The following is a 15,859-nucleotide window of genomic DNA, read 5'->3' on the forward strand; positions in this document are numbered from 1 at the left end:
GCCAATATGCCATACGGTTCCGCACCCTTGCCTCGGAGCTGGCCTGGGATAACGACGCTCTGGTATCCGTCTTCTGGGAGGGTCTGTCCGGTCGTATTAAAGATGAACTTGCTGGTCGGGACATTCCTATCTCTCTCGATGATCTAATAACCCTTGCCACCCGGATTGACCTACGGTTCCAGGAGCGTGCCAAAGAGGTCACCCGTGAGAGAAGGATTCCACGTTTAGCTCCTACTTCCCAGAAACCCGTCATTCCCTCCATCTCTCCCCAGGTACACTCTCCTGAGCCTATGCAGGTCGACCAGACCAAGATGGTCAAAACCCGTCAGGACTCACGCCGTGCCGAGGGGAGCTGCTTCTACTGTGGCAGTAAGGAGCACCGGATCCGTGCCTGCCCGGAGAGGTCGGGAAACGCCTGTGTCTAGGTTCGCTCAGAGAGGTCCACCTAGACAAGAATAAATCCTCTCCATCCCTGCTGTTGTCAGTTTCGATCATCTGCGGGGAGAACCGTTATTTCGAACTAGCCCAACTTGACTCTGGAGCAGCCGGGAACTTTATTTCACAGTCCCTGGTTGAGAAATACCGCATCCCTACCAAACCTCTGGCTGTACCCTTGTCTGTCGCTGCCGTGGATGGGGGCCTCTTACCTCGCCCCATTCAACTCATCACCGAATCCATTACCCTGCAGGTGGGAATGCTGCATTCTGAAAGTATCTCCTTTCATGTTCTGCCTGGACTCTCTCACGCCCTCTTGCTAGGTCTGCCCTGGCTCCAGAGACATGCACCCGTGCTAGACTGGCAAACCGGAGAGGTCCTTCGCTGGGGACAAGACTGTCATAAAACCTGCCTGGTTCCCGTCCATCCCGTCCGTCCCTCTCCTACCCCAGCTAATCTACCTGGACTTCCGATTCCTTATTGGTCTTATGCAGATGTCTTTAATAAAAAGGAGGCAGAGACATTACCACCACATAGACCATACGACTGTCCCATCGATCTGCTACCCGGTACTACTCCTCCCCGTGGGCGTATCTATCCTTTATCCGCTGCTGAGACCCGGTCAATGTCCGAATATATTGAGGAGAATCTGGCCAGAGGATTCATCCGGAAATCTACCTCCCCGGCGGGAGCAGGCTTCTTTTTCGTCAAAAAGAAGGACGGCTCTCTCCGTCCCTGTATAGACTATAGAGGCCTAAACCTGATCACGGTGAAGAATAAGTACCCCCTTCCGCTCATTCCAGAATTATTTGATCGCCTGAGGGGGGCTAGGATCTTCACCAAACTGGACCTTCGTGGGGCGTACAACCTGGTTCGTATTCGTCAGGGGGATGAATGGAAGACGGCATTCAACACCCGGGACGGCCACTATGAATACCTGGTAATGCCCTTTGGTCTCTGTAACGCTCCTGCCGTCTTTCAAGAGTTGGTCAATGACATCTTCCGGGACCTTCTCTACTCCTGCGTAGTGGTGTACCTGGACGACATCTTGGTCTTCTCTCCGGATCTCCAGACTCACCGGAGGGACGTTCGTCAGGTCCTGCTCAGGCTAAGGCAGAACCATCTCTATGCTAAATTTGAGAAGTGCCTCTTTGAGCAGACCTCGCTTCCGTTTCTGGGCTACATTATCTCTCAGACCGGCCTACAAATGGATCCTGAGAAACTGTCTGCCATCGAGAAATGGCCCCGACCGGAGGGGTTGAAGGCCATTCAGCGATTCCTGGGCTTCGCCAACTACTACCGCCTCTTCATACCACACTTCTCTTCCCGGACGGCCCCAATTTCTGCGCTCACCCGTAAAGGTACTAATCCCAAAGAGTGGCCACCCGAAGCAGAGGAGGCCTTTCTTTCCCTTAAACAGGCCTTCTCTTCCGCCCGGGTGCTGCATCGCCCAGATGGCAACAAACAGTTCTTCCTGGAAGTTGACGCCTCCTCCTCTGGAGCCGGAGCGGTACTTACTCAAAAATCATCTTCCGGGAGGATGGTAACTTGTGGCTTCTTCTCTAAACTCTTCTCCTCCTCTGAGCGCAACTATTCCATAGGAGACCGAGAGTTATTGGCCATCAAACTGGCATTGGAGGAGTGGCGTTACCTGCTCGAGGGGGCTCTTCACCCGGTAATAATTTACACTGACCACAAGAACTTGGCTTACCTCCAGCATGCCCAGAGACTTAACCCGCGCCAAGCCCGGTGGTCCTTGTTTTTTGCTCGTTTTGATTTTGTCCTTCATTTTCGCCCGGCTGACAAAAACGTCAAGGCGGACGCCTTGTCTCGGTCCTTTCTGGTGTCTGATCTCGAGGAGGATCCGAAACATATCATCGATCCCGCCAGAGTAATGCAGGTGGCTCCCGTAAGTCTAAATCGTCTTCCTCCTGGTAAGACGTTCGTACCAGTACCTGATCGGGAGAAGATCCTACACTGGGGTCATTCGTCTAAACTAGCTGGCCACGCCGGTCAGAAAAAGACCCTCCAGCTTATTACCCGGCACTACTGGTGGCCTAACCTGCACAAGGATGTAATAGACTTTGTTTCTGCCTGTGTGTCCTGCGCCCACAACAAAGTTCCGAGACACCTGCCGGCCGGCCGCCTCCTACCTCTGCCAAGACCTGCTGCCCCCTGGCAGCATATAGCGATGGACTTCATTACTGATCTACCCGTCTCTGCCGGTTGTACGGTCATTTGGGTGGTCGCTGACCGCTTCTCCAAGATGGCTCACTTCATTCCACTGCCAGGTCTTCCGTCTGCACCTGAGCTGGCTAAAGACTTTATCCACCACATCTTCCGTCTTCATGGCCTGCCCCGTCACATCGTGTCGGATCGTGGGGTACAGTTCACTTCCCGTTTCTGGAGAGCCACTTGTAAATTGCTGGACGTCACCCTGGACTTCTCCTCCGCTTACCACCCACAGTCTAATGGTCAAGTGGAGCGGATCAATCAGAACCTGACCAGTTACCTTCGGCACTTCGTTAATGCCCACCATTCTGACTGGGTGGATCTCCTGCCATGGGCCGAATTCTCGTACAACAATCACGAGAGCGAGTCTTCCTCCAAATCCCCGTTTTTTGTAGTCTACGGTCAGCATCCTCGGATCCCGTTTCCCGTCTCCACCTCGGCGGACAATCCGGCTGCGGAATCTCTTGTTAACAAATTTTCCTCCATATGGGAGAGTACCCGGTCCGCACTCCTTCTGTCATCCGAGCGTATGAAAAGACACGCTGACAAAAAACGTCTGGACCCTCCTCAATTCCGCCCTGGGGATAAAGTCTGGCTCTCGTCCAAATATGTCCGGCTCAAGATCCCTTCCTATAAGTTAGGGCCTCGATTCATCGGCCCACTGGAGGTCATCAGTCAGATCAACCCGGTGGCCTATAAATTGAAACTCCCGGCCAACTTACGGATCCCTAACTCCTTCCATGTGTCTCTCCTCAAACCTGTAGTGCTTAACTCTTTTTCCAAGTCTACAGGTACGCCTCCTGCTCCGGTTTCTGCTGAGGACGAGTTTGAGGTAGAGAACATTCTTGCCACCAAAAGGGTAAAAGGAAAGACCTTTTTTCTGGTAGATTGGAAGGGGTTTGGTCCTGAGGAGAGAACGTGGGAGCCCCGGGAGAACATCCATGCCCCTCTCATCCTAGCTAAATTTCTGTCTGGCCTAAAAAAGGGGGGGCCTAAAGGGGGGGTACTGTAGCGCTGGCGTCCCTGCCCTCTGCTAGGCAGGGACGCTGCTCCCCTCACCGCTCTGCTCCGTGCCCGGCGTCCTCTCCCCGCTCTGCTGTCAGCGCGCGGTCCTTCCCGGCGTCCTCCTCCCGCTCTGCTCTCAGCGCGCGCTCCTTCCCGGCCCCTGTGCTTAGGGCGCGAGCGCGCGCGCTCCCCTCCTCTTAAAGGGACCGCGCGCGCCGTCCTAAGGAGTCCCCGGCCAATGGCCGGAGGACTTCATCATATATGAGGCACCTCCTCCAAAATGGAGGTGCCCGAGCAATGTTGTTTGCACCTGTGTCTCACCTGTGCTTCAGCCCTCAGGTCCCGTTGCCAGTTACCTGCCAGTTACCTGCCAGTTTCCTGCCAGTTTCCTGCTAGTTACCTGCCTGATTCCTGCCTGAATACTTGTTACCTGTCTGCTAGTCTGAGGTCCGACGGTCTGCCTTACTACTCCTGTCAGTCTGTCTAAAGGACCAGCCTGCCCGCTCACCTGGGAGCGCATATCAGCTACCTGCCTGCTTGCCTGAGGTCCGACGGTCTGCCTTACTACTCCGGTCAGTCTGTCTATGGACCAGCTTGCCCGCTCACCTGGGAGCGCTTCTCCGTTATCTGCCTGCTTGCCAGCCCGGAGGCTCCGTTGTCACGTGCTGTGACCACCAGCTATCTCAGAGACTCTTGCCCGCTCACCTGGGAGCGCATCTCCGTTACCTGCCTACTTGCCAGCCCGGAGGTTCCGCCGTCACGTGCCGTGACCACCTGCTATTCCAGAGACTCTCGCTTGCTCACCTGGGAGCACACATCTACCATCTGCCTGCTAGCCAACCCGGAGGCTCTGCCATCACAGGTCGTACCTACCCGTTACCCAGAGACTGCCCTGATCACTTGCCGTAACTCCCTGTCCGTTCACCCAGAGACTGCCACCCGCTCCCTTACAAGGGCCGCCCCATTGTATAATAGCTCAGAGGTTCCGCCTCCCGGACCCGTTACATAATGTGATGCAATGCTATCTTTCTAGCTCTCCCTTTTTACTTCCTTTTGGATAAACAGACATATTAGGCAAGCATTTTGGAGCTTTCACCTAAATAACTACAGGTGGTGAGATAAGCTGCACAATATAATTGACCTTTCAGTATATTGTTGCACACACACCATCTATTTAGCAAATGCCCTTGTTATCAACAGCAGCCTTTTAAACTCACCTGAGCTAACAGGTATGTGCGCTGGTTACTCTGCTGCGCTTAAAATTTCTTTTTTGGTTTGCTACAATGCCTTTTCTGAAACGTTGTCTCCTTCTGCTGGAACACTGACTTCTTTCATTTAATGCCTGCAGACTATAAAAGAGAACCCAACCCAAAAAGTTTGGTTGATTAGTCTGTGGCATTCTGTTAAACTGTTGCTTATGGCGGTCTCTGTGAGCTTCTCAGCGACATTCAGCCAGCCAGGTATCCTGCCTGCAGTAGATGGAATGTGGCAATGGAACGCTGGCTGCGCGTGTCATAATAGGCTCTGAGCCTTTATATACCTGTGCACAGCAGCAGCCACCTTCAGTCTGCTGCTGGACAGCCAGCAGCAGCAGCAGCAGGAGAGGTATGTAATCAGGAGCCCTCCTGCTAAGGGTAGACAGCTGCTCGTTCCACCCCACCCCCCGCCTTAATTGGTTCTCCTCCCTTCCAACGGTGTTGAGGCGGGTGGGAACAGCAGGGGGTGAAGGTGCTGTGTTTAAAGAGGTGGAGTTATGCAGATCTAAAACGCGTGGATTGCAGCAGCAGCAAGCCGAAAAGTGCAGGCATGTAAGGGATCTAGAGGTTGACAACATGTCTTCTTAACGGGAGTCCAGGAGCTCATCTCCACAAATGGACTTTTCAGGATCCTTGGGTGGCTCCGTAGTTTGAAACCAATTCTGGTTATCGCTTCTCGGCCTTTTGGTTAAGATCAAGTGTAGTATCTGTTCTTATCAGTTTAATATCTGATACGTCCCCTATCTGGGGACCATATATTAAATGGATTTTTAGAACAGGGAGATGGAAAAAGAGCTTGCTCTGTCCACTCCACGCATTGACCTGGTATTGCAGTATCTCCAGGACCGGTGCACCCCTTCTTTAATGCAGTTTCTAAAATCAGAAAGAATTGAATTCAATGTTTTTTGTTCATTTTGCTTGTTTGTCGGATTTTGGGATGGACTCTTTGGCTTTGCTTTTCTTCTCCTCATTGGATTTTTCATGTTCAAAGTTGCAGAAGCCAGATTACAAGCTCATTTTGGTTCAACTTCAGCAACTGTGCATTGCATTGCCATGTAATGTGATGCAATGCTATCTTTCTAGCTCTCCCTTTTTACTTCCTTTTGGATAAACAGACATATTAGGCAAGCATTTTGGAGCTTTCACCTAAATAACTACAGGTGGTGAGATAAGCTGCACAATATAATTGACCTTTCAGTATATTGTTGCACACACACCATCTATTTAGCAAATGCCCTTGTTATCAACAGCAGCCTTTTAAACTCACCTGAGCTAACAGGTATGTGCGCTGGTTACTCTGCTGCGCTTAAAATTTCTTTTTTGGTTTGCTACAATGCCTTTTCTGAAACGTTGTCTCCTTCTGCTGGAACACTGACTTCTTTCATTTAATGCCTGCAGACTATAAAAGAGAACCCAACCCAAAAAGTTTGGTTGATTAGTCTGTGGCATTCTGTTAAACTGTTGCTTATGGCGGTCTCTGTGAGCTTCTCAGCGACATTCAGCCAGCCAGGTATCCTGCCTGCAGTAGATGGAATGTGGCAATGGAACGCTGGCTGCGCGTGTCATAATAGGCTCTGAGCCTTTATATACCTGTGCACAGCAGCAGCCACCTTCAGTCTGCTGCTGGACAGCCAGCAGCAGCAGCAGCAGGAGAGGTATGTAATCAGGAGCCCTCCTGCTAAGGGTAGACAGCTGCTCGTTCCACCCCACCCCCCGCCTTAATTGGTTCTCCTCCTTTCCAACGGTGTTGAGGCGGGTGGGAACAGCAGGGGGTGAAGGTGCTGTGTTTAAAGAGGTGGAGTTATGCAGATCTAAAACGCGTGGATTGCAGCAGCAGCAAGCCGAAAAGTGCAGGCATGTAAGGGATCTAGAGGTTGACAACATGTCTTCTTAACGGGAGTCCAGGAGCTCATCTCCACAAATGGACTTTTCAGGATCCTTGGGTGGCTCCGTAGTTTGAAACCAATTCTGGTTATCGCTTCTCGGCCTTTTGGCTAAGATCAAGTGTAGTATCTGTTCTTATCAGTTTAATATCTGATACGTCCCCTATCTGGGGACCATATATTAAATGGATTTTTAGAACAGGGAGATGGAAAAAGAGCTTGCTCTGTCCACTCCACGCATTGACCTGGTATTGCAGTATCTCCAGGACCGGTGCACCCCTTCTTTAATGCAGTTTCTAAAATCAGAAAGAATTGAATTCAATGTTTTTTGTTCATTTTGCTTGTTTGTCGGATTTTGGGATGGACTCTTTGGCTTTGCTTTTCTTCTCCTCATTGGATTTTTCATGTTCAAAGTTGCAGAAGCCAGATTACAAGCTCATTTTGGTTCAACTTCAGCAACTGTGCATTGCATTGCCATGTAATGTGATGCAATGCTATCTTTCTAGCTCTCCCTTTTTACTTCCTTTTGGATAAACAGACATATTAGGCAAGCATTTTGGAGCTTTCACCTAAATAACTACAGGTGGTGAGATAAGCTGCACAATATAATTGACCTTTCAGTATATTGTTGCACACACACCATCTATTTAGCAAATGCCCTTGTTATCAACAGCAGCCTTTTAAACTCACCTGAGCTAACAGGTATGTGCGCTGGTTACTCTGCTGCGCTTAAAATTTCTTTTTTGGTTTGCTACAATGCCTTTTCTGAAACGTTGTCTCCTTCTGCTGGAACACTGACTTCTTTCATTTAATGCCTGCAGACTATAAAAGAGAACCCAACCCAAAAAGTTTGGTTGATTAGTCTGTGGCATTCTGTTAAACTGTTGCTTATGGCGGTCTCTGTGAGCTTCTCAGCGACATTCAGCCAGCCAGGTATCCTGCCTGCAGTAGATGGAATGTGGCAATGGAACGCTGGCTGCGCGTGTCATAATAGGCTCTGAGCCTTTATATACCTGTGCACAGCAGCAGCCACCTTCAGTCTGCTGCTGGACAGCCAGCAGCAGCAGCAGCAGGAGAGGTATGTAATCAGGAGCCCTCCTGCTAAGGGTAGACAGCTGCTCGTTCCACCCCACCCCCCGCCTTAATTGGTTCTCCTCCCTTCCAACGGTGTTGAGGCGGGTGGGAACAGCAGGGGGTGAAGGTGCTGTGTTTAAAGAGGTGGAGTTATGCAGATCTAAAACGCGTGGATTGCAGCAGCAGCAAGCCGAAAAGTGCAGGCATGTAAGGGATCTAGAGGTTGACAACATGTCTTCTTAACGGGAGTCCAGGAGCTCATCTCCACAAATGGACTTTTCAGGATCCTTGGGTGGCTCCGTAGTTTGAAACCAATTCTGGTTATCGCTTCTCGGCCTTTTGGCTAAGATCAAGTGTAGTATCTGTTCTTATCAGTTTAATATCTGATATGTCCCCTATCTGGGGATCATATATTAAATGGATTTTTAGAACAGGGAGATGGAAAAAGAGCTTGCTCTGTCCACTCCACGCATTGACCTGGTATTGCAGTATCTCCAGGACCGGTGCACCCCTTCTTTAATGCAGTTTCTAAAATCAGAAAGAATTGAATTCAATGTTTTTTGTTCATTTTGCTTGTTTGTCGGATTTTGGGATGGACTCTTTGGCTTTGCTTTTCTTCTCCTCATTGGATTTTTCATGTTCAAAGTTGCAGAAGCCAGATTACAAGCTCATTTTGGTTCAACTTCAGCAACTGTGCATTGCATTGCCATGTAATGTGATGCAATGCTATCTTTCTAGCTCTCCCTTTTTACTTCCTTTTGGATAAACAGACATATTAGGCAAGCATTTTGGAGCTTTCACCTAAATAACTATAGGTGGTGAGATAAGCTGCACAATATAATTGACCTTTCAGTATATTGTTGCACACACACCATCTATTTAGCAAATGCCCTTGTTATCAACAGCAGCCTTTTAAACTCACCTGAGCTAACAGGTATGTGCGCTGGTTACTCTGCTGCGCTTAAAATTTCTTTTTTGGTTTGCTACAATGCCTTTTCTGAAACGTTGTCTCCTTCTGCTGGAACACTGACTTCTTTCATTTAATGCCTGCAGACTATAAAAGAGAACCCAACCCAAAAAGTTTGGTTGATTAGTCTGTGGCATTCTGTTAAACTGTTGCTTATGGCGGTCTCTGTGAGCTTCTCAGCGACATTCAGCCAGCCAGGTATCCTGCCTGCAGTAGATGGAATGTGGCAATGGAACGCTGGCTGCGCGTGTCATAATAGGCTCTGAGCCTTTATATACCTGTGCACAGCAGCAGCCACCTTCAGTCTGCTGCTGGACAGCCAGCAGCAGCAGCAGCAGGAGAGGTATGTAATCAGGAGCCCTCCTGCTAAGGGTAGACAGCTGCTCGTTCCACCCCACCCCCCGCCTTAATTGGTTCTCCTCCCTTCCAACGGTGTTGAGGCGGGTGGGAACAGCAGGGGGTGAAGGTGCTGTGTTTAAAGAGGTGGAGTTATGCAGATCTAAAACACGTGGATTGCAGCAGCAGCAAGCCGAAAAGTGCAGGCATGTAAGGGATCTAGAGGTTGACAACATGTCTTCTTAACGGGAGTCCAGGAGCTCATCTCCACAAATGGACTTTTCAGGATCCTTGGGTGGCTCCGTAGTTTGAAACCAATTCTGGTTATCGCTTCTCGGCCTTTTGGCTAAGATCAAGTGTAGTATCTGTTCTTATCAGTTTAATATCTGATACGTCCCCTATCTGGGGACCATATATTAAATGGATTTTTAGAACAGGGAGATGGAAAAAGAGCTTGCTCTGTCCACTCCACGCATTGACCTGGTATTGCAGTATCTCCAGGACTGGTGCACCCCTTCTTTAATGCAGTTTCTAAAATCAGAAAGAATTGAATTCAATGTTTTTTGTTCATTTTGCTTGTTTGTTGGATTTTGGGATGGACTCTTTGGCTTTGCTTTTCTTCTCCTCATTGGATTTTTCATGTTCAAAGTTGCAGAAGCCAGATTACAAGCTCATTTTGGTTCAACTTCAGCAACTGTGCATTGCATTGCCATGTAATGTGATGCAATGCTATCTTTCTAGCTCTCCCTTTTTACTTCCTTTTGGATAAACAGACATATTAGGCAAGCATTTTGGAGCTTTCACCTAAATAACTACAGGTGGTGAGATAAGCTGCACAATATAATTGACCTTTCAGTATATTGTTGCACACACACCATCTATTTAGCAAATGCCCTTGTTATCAACAGCAGCCTTTTAAACTCACCTGAGCTAACAGGTATGTGCGCTGGTTACTCTGCTGCGCTTAAAATTTCTTTTTTGGTTTGCTACAATGCCTTTTCTGAAACGTTGTCTCCTTCTGCTGGAACACTGACTTCTTTCATTTAATGCCTGCAGACTATAAAAGAGAACCCAACCCAAAAAGTTTGGTTGCTTAGTCTGTGGCATTCTGTTAAACTGTTGCTTATGGCGGTCTCTGTGAGCTTCTCAGCGACATTCAGCCAGCCAGGTATCCTGCCTGCAGTAGATGGAATGTGGCAATGGAACGCTGGCTGCGCGTGTCATAATAGGCTCTGAGCCTTTATATACCTGTGCACAGCAGCAGCCACCTTCAGTCTGCTGCTGGACAGCCAGCAGCAGCAGCAGCAGGAGAGGTATGTAATCAGGAGCCCTCCTGCTAAGGGTACACAGCTGCTCGTTCCACCCCACCCCCCGCCTTAATTGGTTCTCCTCCCTTCCAACGGTGTTGAGGCGGGTGGGAACAGCAGGGGGTGAAGGTGCTGTGTTTAAAGAGGTGGAGTTATGCAGATCTAAAACGCGTGGATTGCAGCAGCAGCAAGCCGAAAAGTGCAGGCATGTAAGGGATCTAGAGGTTGACAACATGTCTTCTTAACGGGAGTCCAGGAGCTCATCTCCACAAATGGACTTTTCAGGATCCTTGGGTGGCTCCGTAGTTTGAAACCAATTCTGGTTATCGCTTCTCGGCCTTTTGGCTAAGATCAAGTGTAGTATCTGTTCTTATCAGTTTAATATCTGATACGTCCCCTATCTGGGGATCATATATTAAATGGATTTTTAGAACAGGGAGATGGAAAAAGAGCTTGCTCTGTCCACTCCACGCATTGACCTGGTATTGCAGTATCTCCAGGACCGGTGCACCCCTTCTTTAATGCAGTTTCTAAAATCAGAAAGAATTGAATTCAATGTTTTTTGTTCATTTTGCTTGTTTGTCGGATTTTGGGATGGACTCTTTGGCTTTGCTTTTCTTCTCCTCATTGGATTTTTCATGTTCAAAGTTGCAGAAGCCAGATTACAAGCTCATTTTGGTTCAACTTCAGCAACTGTGCATTGCATTGCCATGTAATGTGATGCAATGCTATCTTTCTAGCTCTCCCTTTTTACTTCCTTTTGGATAAACAGACATATTAGGCAAGCATTTTGGAGCTTTCACCTAAATAACTATAGGTGGTGAGATAAGCTGCACAATATAATTGACCTTTCAGTATATTGTTGCACACACACCATCTATTTAGCAAATGCCCTTGTTATCAACAGCAGCCTTTTAAACTCACCTGAGCTAACAGGTATGTGCGCTGGTTACTCTGCTGCGCTTAAAATTTCTTTTTTGGTTTGCTACAATGCCTTTTCTGAAACGTTGTCTCCTTCTGCTGGAACACTGACTTCTTTCATTTAATGCCTGCAGACTATAAAAGAGAACCCAACCCAAAAAGTTTGGTTGATTAGTCTGTGGCATTCTGTTAAACTGTTGCTTATGGCGGTCTCTGTGAGCTTCTCAGCGACATTCAGCCAGCCAGGTATCCTGCCTGCAGTAGATGGAATGTGGCAATGGAACGCTGGCTGCGCGTGTCATAATAGGCTCTGAGCCTTTATATACCTGTGCACAGCAGCAGCCACCTTCAGTCTGCTGCTGGACAGCCAGCAGCAGCAGCAGCAGGAGAGGTATGTAATCAGGAGCCCTCCTGCTAATGGTAGACAGCTGCTCGTTCCACCCCACCCCCCGCCTTAATTGGTTCTCCTCCCTTCCAACGGTGTTGAGGCGGGTGGGAACAGCAGGGGGTGAAGGTGCTGTGTTTAAAGAGGTGGAGTTATGCAGATCTAAAACACGTGGATTGCAGCAGCAGCAAGCCGAAAAGTGCAGGCATGTAAGGGATCTAGAGGTTGACAACATGTCTTCTTAACGGGAGTCCAGGAGCTCATCTCCACAAATGGACTTTTCAGGATCCTTGGGTGGCTCCGTAGTTTGAAACCAATTCTGGTTATCGCTTCTCGGCCTTTTGGCTAAGATCAAGTGTAGTATCTGTTCTTATCAGTTTAATATCTGATACGTCCCCTATCTGGGGACCATATATTAAATGGATTTTTAGAACAGGGAGATGGAAAAAGAGCTTGCTCTGTCCACTCCACGCATTGACCTGGTATTGCAGTATCTCCAGGACCGGTGCACCCCTTCTTTAATGCAGTTTCTAAAATCAGAAAGAATTGAATTCAATGTTTTTTGTTCATTTTGCTTGTTTGTCGGATTTTGGGATGGACTCTTTGGCTTTGCTTTTCTTCTCCTCATTGGATTTTTCATGTTCAAAGTTGCAGAAGCCAGATTACAAGCTCATTTTGGTTCAACTTCAGCAACTGTGCATTGCATTGCCATGTAATGTGATGCAATGCTATCTTTCTAGCTCTCCCTTTTTACTTCCTTTTGGATAAACAGACATATTAGGCAAGCATTTTGGAGCTTTCACCTAAATAACTACAGGTGGTGAGATAAGCTGCACAATATAATTGACCTTTCAGTATATTGTTGCACACACACCATCTATTTAGCAAATGCCCTTGTTATCAACAGCAGCCTTTTAAACTCACCTGAGCTAACAGGTATGTGCGCTGGTTACTCTGCTGCGCTTAAAATTTCTTTTTTGGTTTGCTACAATGCCTTTTCTGAAACGTTGTCTCCTTCTGCTGGAACACTGACTTCTTTCATTTAATGCCTGCAGACTATAAAAGAGAACCCAACCCAAAAAGTTTGGTTGATTAGTCTGTGGCATTCTGTTAAACTGTTGCTTATGGCGGTCTCTGTGAGCTTCTCAGCGACATTCAGCCAGCCAGGTATCCTGCCTGCAGTAGATGGAATGTGGCAATGGAACGCTGGCTGCGCGTGTCATAATAGGCTCTGAGCCTTTATATACCTGTGCACAGCAGCAGCCACCTTCAGTCTGCTGCTGGACAGCCAGCAGCAGCAGCAGCAGGAGAGGTATGTAATCAGGAGCCCTCCTGCTAAGGGTAGACAGCTGCTCGTTCCACCCCACCCCCCGCCTTAATTGGTTCTCCTCCCTTCCAACGGTGTTGAGGCGGGTGGGAACAGCAGGGGGTGAAGGTGCTGTGTTTAAAGAGGTGGAGTTATGCAGATCTAAAACGCGTGGATTGCAGCAGCAGCAAGCCGAAAAGTGCAGGCATGTAAGGGATCTAGAGGTTGACAACATGTCTTCTTAACGGGAGTCCAGGAGCTCATCTCCACAAATGGACTTTTCAGGATCCTTGGGTGGCTCCGTAGTTTGAAACCAATTCTGGTTATCGCTTCTCGGCCTTTTGGCTAAGATCAAGTGTAGTATCTGTTCTTATCAGTTTAATATCTGATACGTCCCCTATCTGGGGACCATATATTAAATAGATTTTTAGAACAGGGAGATGGAAAAAGAGCTTGCTCTGTCCACTCCACGCATTGACCTGGTATTGCAGTATCTCCAGGACCGGTGCACCCCTTCTTTAATGCAGTTTCTAAAATCAGAAAGAATTGAATTCAATGTTTTTTGTTCATTTTGCTTGTTTGTCGGATTTTGGGATGGACTCTTTGGCTTTGCTTTTCTTCTCCTCATTGGATTTTTCATGTTCAAAGTTGCAGAAGCCAGATTACAAGCTCATTTTGGTTCAACTTCAGCAACTGTGCATTGCATTGCCATGTAATGTGATGCAATGCTATCTTTCTAGCTCTCCCTTTTTACTTCCTTTTGGATAAACAGACATATTAGGCAAGCATTTTGGAGCTTTCACCTAAATAACTATAGGTGGTGAGATAAGCTGCACAATATAATTGACCTTTCAGTATATTGTTGCACACACACCATCTATTTAGCAAATGCCCTTGTTATCAACAGCAGCCTTTTAAACTCACCTGAGCTAACAGGTATGTGCGCTGGTTACTCTGCTGCGCTTAAAATTTCTTTTTTGGTTTGCTACAATGCCTTTTCTGAAACGTTGTCTCCTTCTGCTGGAACACTGACTTCTTTTATTTAATGCCTGCAGACTATAAAAGAGAACCCAACCCAAAAAGTTTGGTTGATTAGTCTGTGGCATTCTGTTAAACTGTTGCTTATGGCGGTCTCTGTGAGCTTCTCAGCGACATGCAGCCAGCCAGGTATCCTGCCTGCAGTAGATGGAATGTGGCAATGGAACGCTGGCTGCGCGTGTCATAATAGGCTCTGAGCCTTTATATACCTGTGCACAGCAGCAGCCACCTTCAGTCTGCTGCTGGACAGCCAGCAGCAGCAGCAGCAGGAGAGGTATGTAATCAGGAGCCCTCCTGCTAATGGTAGACAGCTGCTCGTTCCACCCCACCCCCCGCCTTAATTGGTTCTCCTCCCTTCCAACGGTGTTGAGGCGGGTGGGAACAGCAGGGGGTGAAGGTGCTGTGTTTAAAGAGGTGGAGTTATGCAGATCTAAAACACGTGGATTGCAGCAGCAGCAAGCCGAAAAGTGCAGGCATGTAAGGGATCTAGAGGTTGACAACATGTCTTCTTAACGGGAGTCCAGGAGCTCATCTCCACAAATGGACTTTTCAGGATCCTTGGGTGGCTCCGTAGTTTGAAACCAATTCTGGTTATCGCTTCTCGGCCTTTTGGCTAAGATCAAGTGTAGTATCTGTTCTTATCAGTTTAATATCTGATACGTCCCCTATCTGGGGACCATATATTAAATGGATTTTTAGAACAGGGAGATGGAAAAAGAGCTTGCTCTGTCCACTCCACGCATTGACCTGGTATTGCAGTATCTCCAGGACCGGTGCACCCCTTCTTTAATGCAGTTTCTAAAATCAGAAAGAATTGAATTCAATGTTTTTTGTTCATTTTGCTTGTTTGTCGGATTTTGGGATGGACTCTTTGGCTTTGCTTTTCTTCTCCTCATTGGATTTTTCATGTTCAAAGTTGCAGAAGCCAGATTACAAGCTCATTTTGGTTCAACTTCAGCAACTGTGCATTGCATTGCCATGTAATGTGATGCAATGCTATCTTTCTAGCTCTCCCTTTTTACTTCCTTTTGGATAAACAGACATATTAGGCAAGCATTTTGGAGCTTTCACCTAAATAACTACAGGTGGTGAGATAAGCTGCACAATATAATTGACCTTTCAGTATATTGTTGCACACACACCATCTATTTAGCAAATGCCCTTGTTATCAACAGCAGCCTTTTAAACTCACCTGAGCTAACAGGTATGTGCGCTGGTTACTCTGCTGCGCTTAAAATTTCTTTTTTGGTTTGCTACAATGCCTTTTCTGAAACGTTGTCTCCTTCTGCTGGAACACTGACTTCTTTCATTTAATGCCTGCAGACTATAAAAGAGAACCCAACCCAAAAAGTTTGGTTGATTAGTCTGTGGCATTCTGTTAAACTGTTGCTTATGGCGGTCTCTGTGAGCTTCTCAGCGACATTCAGCCAGCCAGGTATCCTGCCTGCAGTAGATGGAATGTGGCAATGGAACGCTGGCTGCGCGTGTCATAATAGGCTCTGAGCCTTTATATACCTGTGCACAGCAGCAGCCACCTTCAGTCTGCTGCTGGACAGCCAGCAGCAGCAGCAGCAGGAGAGGTATGTAATCAGGAGCCCTCCTGCTAAGGGTAGACAGCTGCTCGTTCCACCCCACCCCCCGCCTTAATTGGTTCTCCTCCCTTCCAACGGTGTTGAGGCGGGTGGGAACAGCAGGGGGTGAAGGTGCTGTGTTT

General features: G+C 47.9%; 8 non-coding genes across 8 annotated transcripts; all 8 read left to right on the forward strand.

Annotated features, from left to right (window-relative positions):
- Positions 1–5,596: 5,596 nt before the first annotated feature.
- LOC141149875 (U2 spliceosomal RNA) lies at positions 5,597–5,787 on the forward strand. Its single transcript, XR_012246156.1, has one exon. It is a non-coding gene; the product is annotated as a U2 spliceosomal RNA (small nuclear RNA).
- Positions 5,788–6,902: 1,115 nt separating this feature from the next.
- Positions 6,903–7,093, forward strand: LOC141149143 (U2 spliceosomal RNA). Its single transcript, XR_012245452.1, has one exon. It is a non-coding gene; the product is annotated as a U2 spliceosomal RNA (small nuclear RNA).
- Positions 7,094–8,208: 1,115 nt separating this feature from the next.
- Positions 8,209–8,399, forward strand: LOC141149577 (U2 spliceosomal RNA). The gene has a single exon (XR_012245869.1). It is a non-coding gene; the product is annotated as a U2 spliceosomal RNA (small nuclear RNA).
- Positions 8,400–9,514: 1,115 nt separating this feature from the next.
- Positions 9,515–9,705, forward strand: LOC141149568 (U2 spliceosomal RNA). Its single transcript, XR_012245859.1, has one exon. It is a non-coding gene; the product is annotated as a U2 spliceosomal RNA (small nuclear RNA).
- Positions 9,706–10,820: 1,115 nt separating this feature from the next.
- Positions 10,821–11,011, forward strand: LOC141149605 (U2 spliceosomal RNA). The gene has a single exon (XR_012245896.1). It is a non-coding gene; the product is annotated as a U2 spliceosomal RNA (small nuclear RNA).
- A 1,115-nt stretch (positions 11,012–12,126) lies between these two features.
- Positions 12,127–12,317, forward strand: LOC141149144 (U2 spliceosomal RNA). Its single transcript, XR_012245453.1, has one exon. It is a non-coding gene; the product is annotated as a U2 spliceosomal RNA (small nuclear RNA).
- A 1,115-nt stretch (positions 12,318–13,432) lies between these two features.
- LOC141274262 (U2 spliceosomal RNA) lies at positions 13,433–13,623 on the forward strand. The gene has a single exon (XR_012322545.1). It is a non-coding gene; the product is annotated as a U2 spliceosomal RNA (small nuclear RNA).
- Positions 13,624–14,738: 1,115 nt separating this feature from the next.
- Positions 14,739–14,929, forward strand: LOC141149146 (U2 spliceosomal RNA). Its single transcript, XR_012245455.1, has one exon. It is a non-coding gene; the product is annotated as a U2 spliceosomal RNA (small nuclear RNA).
- Positions 14,930–15,859: the final 930 nt, after the last annotated feature.

Source organism: Phyllobates terribilis, unplaced genomic scaffold, assembly GCF_046119375.1.
Source record: "Phyllobates terribilis strain yellow unplaced genomic scaffold, ASM4611937v1 Scaffold_5__5_contigs__length_657084704, whole genome shotgun sequence".
Lineage (NCBI taxonomy): Eukaryota > Metazoa > Chordata > Amphibia > Anura > Dendrobatidae > Phyllobates > Phyllobates terribilis.